This window comes from Lepisosteus platostomus, chromosome 2, assembly GCF_059453375.1.
Source record: "Lepisosteus platostomus isolate fLepPlt1 chromosome 2, fLepPlt1.hap1, whole genome shotgun sequence".
Classification (NCBI taxonomy): Eukaryota; Metazoa; Chordata; class Actinopteri; order Semionotiformes; family Lepisosteidae; genus Lepisosteus; species Lepisosteus platostomus.
In genome coordinates this window covers 43,950,272-43,957,515 of record NC_142612.1, presented here as the reverse complement: position 1 = coordinate 43,957,515, position 7,244 = coordinate 43,950,272, and positions in this window count along the sequence as shown.

Sequence of the window (7,244 nt, the reverse complement as noted above, 5' to 3'; positions counted from 1 at the left end):
GCTAGCTCTCTTAAACTGTCCTCAAGCTCCCCAGTTCTTCCCAGTTTTCTCCTTTGCTTTCTGGCACCAAAACTATAACAGCCGGGTGACTCCTACAATTTAGAAAAATAGGGTAGAGACATATGATGGACTATTAGATGTAATGGAACAAGTAATAGGTTTATTCCATGCTGAAAGAAAGAAGAAAGAGAACACAATGTTTCGGCCATGGAGCCTTCTTCAGGTGTCACCTTCAGGTGACACCTGAAGAAGCTTTATTCCATGCTGCTTTTTTTCAGCATGGAATAAACCTATTACTTGTTCCTTTGCAGCCTACGCATGCTGATGCAGCTACCCACCTATTACTTGTAATTCCAAATAATACTTATACATTTACAGTGCCTTGCGAAAGTATTCGGCCCCCTTGAACTTTTCAACCTTTTGCCACATTTCAGGCTTCAAACATAAAGATATAAATTTTTTATTTTATGTGAAGAATCACCAACAAGTGGGACACAATTGTGAAGTGGAACAAAATCTATTGGATTTTTGAAACTTTTTTAACTAATAAAAAAATGAAAAGTGGGGCGTGCAAAATTATTCGGCCCCCTTGCGTTAATACTTTGTAGAGCCACCTTTTGCTGCGATTACAGCTGCAAGTCGCTTGGGGTATGTCTCTATCAGTTTTGCACATCGAGAGACTGAAATTCTTGCCCATTCTTCCTTGCAAAACAGCTCGAGCTCAGTGAGGTTGGATGGAGAGCGTTTGTGAACAGCAGTTTTCAGCTCTTTCCACAGATTCTCGATTAGATTCAGGTCTGGACTTTGACTTGGCCATTCAAACACCTGGATACGTTTATTTGTGAACCATTCCTTTGTAGATTTTGCTGTATGTTTGGGATCATTGTCTTGTTGGAAGATAAATCTCCGTCCCAGTTTCAGGTCTTTTGCAGACTCCAACAGGTTTTCATCCAGAATGGTCCTGTATTTGGCTGCATCCATCTTCCCCTCAATTTTAACCATCTTCCCTGTCCCTGCTGAAGAAAAGCAGGCCCAAACCATGATGCTGCCACCACCATGTTTGACAGTGGGGATGGTGTGTTGAGGGTGATGAGCTGTGTTGCTTTTACGCCAAACATATCGTTTTGCATTGTGGCCAAAAAGTTCGATTTTGGTTTCATCTGACCAGAGCACCTTCTTCCACATGTTTGGGGTGTCTCCCAGGTGGCTTGTGGCAAACTTTAGACGAGACTTTTTATGGATATCTTTGAGAAATGGCTTTCTTCTTGCCACTCTTCCATAAAGGCCAGATTTGTGCAGTGTAAGACTGATTGTTGTCCTATGGACAGACTCTCCCACCTCAGCTGTAGTTCTCTGCAGTTCATCCAGAGTGATCATGGGCCTCTTGGCTGCATCTCTGATCAGTCTTCTCCTTGTCTGAGCTGAAAGTTTAGAGGGACCGCCAGGTCTTGGTAGATTTGCAGTGGTCTGATACTCCTTCCATTTCAAGATGATCGCTTGCACAGTGCTCCTTGGGATGTTTGAAGCTTGGGAAATCTTTTTGTATCCAAATCCGGCTTTAAACTTCTCCACAACAGTATTACGGACCTGCCTGGTGTGTTCCTTGGTCTTCATGATGCTCTCTGCGCTTTCAACAGAACCTTGAGACTATCACAGAGCAGGTGCATTTATACAGAGACTTGATTACACACAGGTGGATTCTATTTATCACCATCAGTCATTTAGGACAACATTGGATCATTCAGAGATCCTCGCTGAACTTCTGGAGTGAGTTTGCTGCACTGAAAGTAAAGGGGCCGAATAATTTTGCACGCCCCACTTTTCATTTTTTTATTAGTTAAAAAAGTTTCAAAAATCCAATAGATTTCGTTCCACTTCACAATTGTGTCCCACTTGTTGGTGATTCTTCACATAAAATAAAAAATTTATTTCTTTATGTTTGAAGCCTGAAATGTGGCAAAAGGTTGAAAAGTTCAAGGGGGCCGAATACTTTCGCAAGGCACTGTATTTATTTATATATCACTTAACTACAACCCTCACTGCTATTCACAGGGAAAGGCGGTGACATCACCACACTGGCAAGCCGGCTCGCACAACCTGTAATGTCGGCCATTTGAGTTACAATACATTTAGATCTTTAAATTAATATTGTTATTAACTTCTTTAGCCTCACAACATTGTCCAATAATACTCCTTGTTTCTAATTTTTAGTTAAGCAGGATTTGCGCTACAGACCATAAAAAAACAGGATTCACTTTTTTCTGTCTCTTTTCTCTCAATACATATACAGTATTTAGATCCTTAAATTAATATTGTTATAATTTCTTTAGATACCTGATTCCATATTATATTCCCTTATAATTCAATTCTGAAAAGTATAAGTTTCTTTTACTGTGATAACGAGCGAAAGTATTAATGGAAAATGGTAATCACTTAACTCACTTAACTTTGAACATTTTGTAATATTTAGAAATACCAACAAATTCAATATAGTGTCGATAATATTTATTATCAGTAATAAAGACACTATAAGCAGTTTGAAATTATTAATAAATGACTTCGCTTCTAACATGTTGTGATATTTAGAAATATAAAAAAAGTCAATGTAGTGTCCATAATATTTGCTGTTTTCGTTGTTCAAAGAAAACTCATGGCAACAGCTGGGTTCAAACACCAGACCTCAGGCTTATAAGCCATCACACCACAGACATAAACACATGGAAAGGAGTGAAACTGAAGCACACATATCCATAGAAAGTGTATTATACTACTATTTGAGTACATGAATATAATTATATCGTTATTAATTTCTTTAGATACGTGATTCCATATTATATTCATTATTATTCAAATTCTAAAAGTATGCTTTTGTTTACTCAGATAATGAGTGGATTTGCATAAAAGGTTAAAACATTATAACTTTTTACATAGTATATAAACTTAATATGGTCATAAGGAGCATGTAAAAACGTTTCTAAAATAACCTCATGTAAGACTTTGATGCTTAAAATATTTAGGAAGAAAGTGGAATACTGGTGGGTGTGTATTTTTTCTTTAAACTAACAATACCAGCCATATACAGTTTACATAATATGTTTATATTCCAAAAATTAATATTGTTTATGACCATCAGATGCGTTATGCTCTTCTTCTTTTTATGCTCAGCTACTACAATTTCCCTTTAGTTGTAAAATTCCATATAAATATTCAATACTAAGCTGATTAAAATGTGCACAGTAAAAAGATTAAATGATTAAATAATTTCACTACCGACCAATCCACCACGAGTGCCGCTGTCAGTCATTTTGGCCAGCCAATCACGTACTGCGGTATAGCGCGGTTGTGCACGCGTAGATGCCCACGGTACAGATTTGTACCTTGCATTTTGATTGGCTGCATTTGTATATCAGGTAGTGTCATTGAAAACAGAGAGAGAGAGAGCAGTGAGAAAAGAACGATTTATCTTTATTTTAATAATTAGTTTTGTTTCTTTTTGGGGTTTTGTTTTCTGGTGTGGGGGACTGGGAGCACTGTAAATAGACTGCACTTGTTTTGCCTGGGTACTTTTGCGGCGGAGACATTCTGGTATAAAACGGACCTACTTTGGCCTTCCTCAGGCCATTGTGTGACACAGTCCAACGACTTACTGGGAAGTTGTTTCTGAAATTGGCTCCGACTGAGCAATCTTGCTTTCATAAAATATACCAACTTTTTAATGTATAATGATTAACATGCTGTAATACACAGTTTAAATTTAAAAGTCTAAAGAGTATACAACTTCTTAATTGAATAAAGATTGTCCCTCAGCAGCGATCGGGATTCGAAACCGAATGTTTTCTGGTGACAGCTCAAATGCTGTATAGGAGAGGTTAAGCTTTATTAGCTCAACCTGCTGGTTTTACAAGGTGATTCCAGATGCTATTAACATAATCTAATTGGCATACGGTATGATGAGGTATACTGCGACACGCCACCGTGTTATACCACAGGATACCCCGCATGTTTTGAATGGCTGTACCAACCACCAAGTTTGTCACAGACTACGCAGTACTGTTCAGTACAATATACTGTTTAAAGTTATAAATTTAAAATTCAATTGTTGGCTGATTACTGGTTGCTGAAATTTGGATTAAGACAAAATAAAGATTTTCTCCATTTAGACGTGTAGTGATTCATAGCCGTTCAGGGACGCCAAATATGTAAGAAAACTGGCTCTCTGAAGGCACCAGTTCTGTAGGGTTTGGGCATTTACTGAGGCAATTATTAATTGTAGCAGTAAATCACAAAGTTGATTCTTTTGATGGCTTTAGAATCCAACCATGCGACATAACTCAAACAACGCACACACACAGGTACTAATACACGAGGATACATTTATTAATACATAGAATATGCCTTAAACTAACAGATCTTATCGAGAGGGTTATCAGAACACAAAAGATATATATTCAATCAGTTACGAAGTGTTACATACATCAAGAGGACATACGTTCAGTATATCATTCATTAAGACCGTTTCATAAATGAACTTGGTTATAACTTCTACATTAGATACTCGAAACAAGTACATAACTCTTAGGAATTAAATTGATATCAACTGGTTGGGATAACAATCGAATTCTTGAGCTGTAATGCATTGAAGTTGAATACTCATCCAATCTTTGGGGATTCAGATCTCCTGCGGGCACAAAGAAACAGTTGCAGGCTGTTGCTGTCCAATCCGCGCTCTCTGGCTCGGTGCCAGGCTGTGCTGTGCGGCTTGCGACGGTGCGCTGCTGATGTTCACTGTTGGCTTTAACTAGCAAAGTTTGTGCACAGGAGAAAAGATGACTGTGGGTCCCAGCAAGTCAGGAAGAGGACCGGTTCGTTCCTGATGAAGAGCTAGTTCTGAATAGTGATTCAGCTGTCCACAGTTCCGACCTGTTCACGAGGCCTGCTGCTGGTTACTCTCTGGCAACCTCCACTCTAGACTCTTAGAACAAAGGAAAGTTCTGGCACTCGGACACACTGGCCGTTCCGTGGTTGTCCGGGCTGAGTCTCAGGATGGTCAGGAGGTGCGCTGCGAGAATGTCCTGCCCTTGGGAGCCTTCTGCTCCTGGGCCGTCCTGCCCTGGAATTCTCCTTTGAATTCCCTTTAGAACAGTCCACAGAATCCTCTCCAGAATCCCTTCTGAATCTTTGTTGAATCTGAATCTGAATCTCCCAGGCTCTCTGTGTTGCCTGTTTTACCTGGAGGAACTTCAGCTCATTGATTGGCTGAAAGTTCCATGGGCATCAGAGTCCCACGTGGGTTACTCGGCCCTACCAGTCCCTGATTGGTTGATCAAGGTGAGATATGAGTCACTTAGTCCTGACACTTAGTAATGCAGTCCAGATGTCCAACTGGCACTCCCTAGACAGATAGGCGCCAATGGGTGACCATTGATCATGATAGCCAGGCTTAGCTAAGTGCATCCCCCTTTGGGAGCTGTCCTTATCAAAAGAAAACATCTTGCATGAATGGTTTCTCTGTGGCTGCACCACAGAGATGAACAGAGAAATGGGGCCTCATTTGGGAAGCTCAGAAACACTTAATTCTGCCTTATTAATAAGCCTCACCGCTACAGACGTAAACCTGAAAGAGACACAACAAGCTATAAAAGTGAACTATTTTTATACTGTATATTCGGCTCTGTAAGAAACAAACCAAACATAATGCTCTGATCAGGCTTTGAACCGCCTGGGTACATTATGGTCTATGAGCATTCTATTGTCCATTACCACTATAAGGAAAATAAAAGTTAAAAAAAAAACAAACTTATTTGATATTTTGTGGCATTAAATCAGTACAACTTTATTTTTACAATAATAGCAAGTGGTGTTCAGCATATTTACAGCATACTGTCAAAACATATTTTTTTCACCTTAGAAATATTGCAAGACTACGCTCTATGCTATCATTAACTGTGGCTGACAAGCTGATCAACATATTTGTATTCTCTCGAATTGACTACTGCAATGCTCCCTGGGGTATCTAAATCTACTCTGAACAAACTGCAGTAAGTCCAAAATTCAGCAGCCAGAATCCTGACCAGGTCTAGTGCAAGTGTTCACATTACTCCTATCCTGGAGTCCTTGCACTGGCTTCCGGTCAAATTCCGCGTAGACTTTAAAATCCTCATGCTCACCTATAAGGCTTTACATGGCTTGGCACCTCAATACCTGTCTGAACTTTTATCGCCCTACTCCCCACCTCGCAACCTCCGCTCTTCAAATTCTGCCCTCCTTACTGTCCCCCAAGCCCGTCTACATTGTATGGGCGAAAGGGCCTTCTCCTGCTATGCCCCCAAGCTCTGGAACTCTTTGCCCAAGGATATCCGAGAGTCATCTTCTCTAAACTCCTTCAAATCCAGACTCAAAACCTTCTTCTTAACTGGTTCCATTCTTCACCCCTCTGTTCTTCTTAGTACCACTTCCACGATCTCCTCTATTGTTATTGTTGTAATTGTAATTGTGTCTTATCTTGTGAAATCTTCTTATTTATTGTTGTAGTCTTCTTATTTATTGTTATTGTCATCCTGTAAAGCGCTTTGAGAAGCCACCTTTAAAGGCGCTATATAAAATAAAGTTTATTATTATTATTAATAAATAGATTGATTGAGTTATCCATCCCTTTTCTAACCATTTTATCTAGTACAGGGTAGAGGGGAGCTGGAGCTCTTGGAAAGTAGACACAAGTCCATTGCAAGGAACACATAGACATAAACACCTACTAGCTGTTTATAGTCTGAAATTCCTTATTACGAAAGGTCGTGGCAGAGGAATATACACAAAGAATAACTGAGTTGTGGGAGGTTGCCAGTCCTGTCTACCTCTCTTGCAGACCTGGAAATTGTATAACTTCAAACAGGAAACAACATTTTTCTGAAGTCATGGTTCTCTCCCAGAAAAAAGTGTTATTTTTTACATAAAAGAAAATACCACAAATACTTCCCTTACTGTTGAGATATCATTCATTATAGTTCAGGTGGGTAGCTGTGTCAGCATATGTAGGCTGCAAAGGAACAAGTAATAGGTTTATTTTACACTGAAAAGGGAAGAAAGAAAACAACATTTTGGCTGTGGAGCCTTCTTCAGGTGTGTAGCGGCAATGCTTGTTAATAAGACAGAATTAAGCGTTGGTATGCTCCTAAAGGAGGCCCCATCTCACCCTCCATCTCTGTGGTGCAGCCACAGAGAAAGAATTCATGCAGGCTGATTTAAGA